The sequence below is a fragment of the Pteropus alecto genome, unplaced genomic scaffold (genome assembly GCF_000325575.1).
Source record: "Pteropus alecto unplaced genomic scaffold, ASM32557v1 scaffold17, whole genome shotgun sequence".
Lineage (NCBI taxonomy): Eukaryota > Metazoa > Chordata > Mammalia > Chiroptera > Pteropodidae > Pteropus > Pteropus alecto.
In genome coordinates, this window is record NW_006440645.1 from 7,862,388 (window position 1) to 7,865,176 (window position 2,789).

The 2,789-nt window shown below is 40.4% G+C and overlaps 1 long non-coding RNA gene across 1 annotated transcript in view; it reads right to left on the reverse strand.

Annotated features, from left to right (window-relative positions):
* Positions 1 to 1,677: 1,677 nt before the first annotated feature.
* Positions 1,678 to 2,789, reverse strand: part of LOC112484613 — a 6,472-nt gene continuing 5,360 nt past the window's right edge. Inside the window, exon 5 of the long non-coding RNA XR_003048083.1 lies at positions 1,678 to 1,857. This is a non-coding gene — a long non-coding RNA (uncharacterized LOC112484613). The remainder of the gene's footprint in view (positions 1,858 to 2,789) is intronic.

Here is a 2,789-nt window from a genome sequence, read left to right on the forward strand (position 1 = left end):
GAGGGTTAATTGGGTAATTAGAAGTTCTCTGAATTCATTTCTATATGGAATACAATATATATATTTAAAGAATAACAAAAATATGCTAATTTGATGCTTACATGTCAGAAGTCACCAGTTAACTGCAGCAATACTTAAAATTTAAGCCAACGTAAAATTTTTTTTTTTTCCCCAGGAATGGCGATTTTATCACTTACATTGTTTACAATTTCAGATAATGGTGATAATAAAAAGCAGATCAACTCTTAGTTGGTTTTATTATAGTTTTTAAATTCTCTCAACTCGGCTCCCCTTCCTCCCTGCCCTGGGGAGGCTGCTTCGTGGCCCTGGCCTCGATAAGCCACTGGTGGGGTGTGCCCGAAGGATTTCTGCAACAAGCAAACCGCAGAGAATTTTGAAATTAGCAACTATAATAAATATTTAAGTGCACGTAAAACTTTTTTTAAATTTGAGTTGATATAGTAATTCAATGATAAAAAAACATAGAATATTATTTTCTGAAATTTTAAGATTTTAGTTATCAGCCAAGTTTTTGTGAGGAGAGTCGTTTAAATATGTATTACAAATACCTTGTGTAGGATTCCAGCAAAAGCTGACTCTCTAAGCATCATTCTCAGTGTAAATCGAAGGGGTTGGTCTAGCATTAACTTCAAGGCCCTTTCAGCTCCAACAATCTGCGATATCTATTATGTTTTTTGTGAATGAAGGAAGCTGCCCCCCCTCACCTCCCACAGTTCTCCTTATTACCCAACCCTCAGGAGTTTGCTTGGAGAGGAGATTAAATCCGCATGTCTTTCTGCATTTCTGTAATCTCCACACTGGAAAGATGTGAGGGCCTGAGCTAAATAATAAAGGGAAAAAGCCCTAAATACTAATGCTCTTTTCAGGTCTTTGTGAACTTAAGGGTGTCCACAGAGAGGTAGATTGCTCTGCAATGGACCCCATTTCTTATGCAATGGTAGGTCTCCAGAGGAAGGCTGAGGGCAAACAAAGGGAAATGACATTGCATAAAAATGTCAATTGAGAGCTATCTCCTTCCTGGGAAGAAGCAGCTCTGAAATTTTGTTGCAGATGGAAAAAATGGATTTTGACTCTATTGTTTCTGAAAATTAGTTTTTTTCCTTGGAAAGTGTGTGTGTGTGTGTGTGTGTGTGTCATCACTGGGCACCCGAGGGGATGTGGAAGTGTGTCTTCACCTCACCCCTCACCTGGAAGGAAGACGGGGATGGTTCAGATCCGGAGCGCCAAAGCCCTCTCCCTCCAGCGCTGCCTGCCCAAGGCAGCACCGTGCTGCTCTGGACCGAGTAACTCACATGGTAGGAGGTGCACTGCGGGGGGCCGCCGGGCGGGACTGACCGGACAGGGAGAGCCATCCTGTAGTGAGACCAGATCCTGGTAAGACCTTCATGCTCCTCCTCCTCCTCCTCCTCCTTGTTATATCTTTTTAAATTAAGACATATGCAAAAAAAAGGCAGACTAGCTTGATGGACTTCCATGTTCCCATCACCCATTCACAACCTTTGCCTCATCTTACTCCATCCTCTCACCTCACACACACTTAGTTTTAAAGCACATCTCAGGCACATAAGATTTCATGCTCAAGTAAAAAATGATGACTTTTTTTTTTTCACCTGACCACAGTACTCTCATCTTACCTTAAAAAATAATAATTCCTTAGACTGTCAGATATCCAGATAGTGTTAACAGTGTTCACATTTTAAACTATCCTTTTTTTTCACATTTGTCTGAAGCAGGGTTCAAATAACGTTTACACAATGTGAATGGCTGATCTTTCTTTTGAGTCTCTTTTTTATAGGCTACTTCCGATCGTTTCCTCCTCATCGGGGTGGAGTTTTCCTAAAGGAAGGTAGAGTTTTACGTTTAGGAGTTATATATAAAAATAATATCTAGTAATTATGGATGTATTAATAATAATAACTTGACACAACATGTACTTTGTATCTGTGCTGTGTGAAGTACTTTACACATTTTAACTCATTTAACCCTCACAACAGTTCTGGGTTATGTTGAAAGATAAATCAAGGCATATTGAAACTTTTAAGTTTATTTGAGCAAAACATCAGTTTGAGTCAGGTAGCACTAAACCAGAGATAGTTAGGGGTACCGCTAACAGAAGCTCCAGGGGGAGACTTTTGCAGAGAAAAGGCTGAAACAATGTAAGGAAATTATTGGTTGGCTATAGCTGAAGGCCTAGTTGGCTATTTGTGATTGGTTGTCCATAGGTTTCAATTTTGTAACCTCGAAGCATTTCCAGGCTTAGATTTTGGTTTGCTTCCACAGGCCACCTCGACTTTAGAGCCACCTCAGCTTAATGGCCTCCTTGTTTAATTTATTTAACAGTTAAAAACTAGTGTTTCCCACTTTTGCAGTAGAGGAACTAGGGCACAGAGAAGTTCAGTAACTTGCTATAGGAGAATTTTTAAGTGCTAGAATCAGGGTTTGAATTCAGTTCTTAATAACTCACTTCTTAACAGCTAGCATTCATCTAACACTTAGAAGGATCGGGCACTATTCTAAGTGCTTTACTTGAGTTAAATCTCACAGATCTGCTTGAAGTCAATAGGATCATCATCCCCAAATATATTTGTATTATAGAGGAGTAACCAGACAGAGGGTTCAAGCGCTTCCCTCCCCTGCTGCCATGATTTGCATCGTAGCAGAGCAGTGAAGAGCGGGGACCTACCCACTGAGGAGGGAGAGGAGATACGGTTCAGTCCTGGGACTGGTCTTCCTTTTATAGATGCCAAAAAAAAAACCATGTGCTTCCT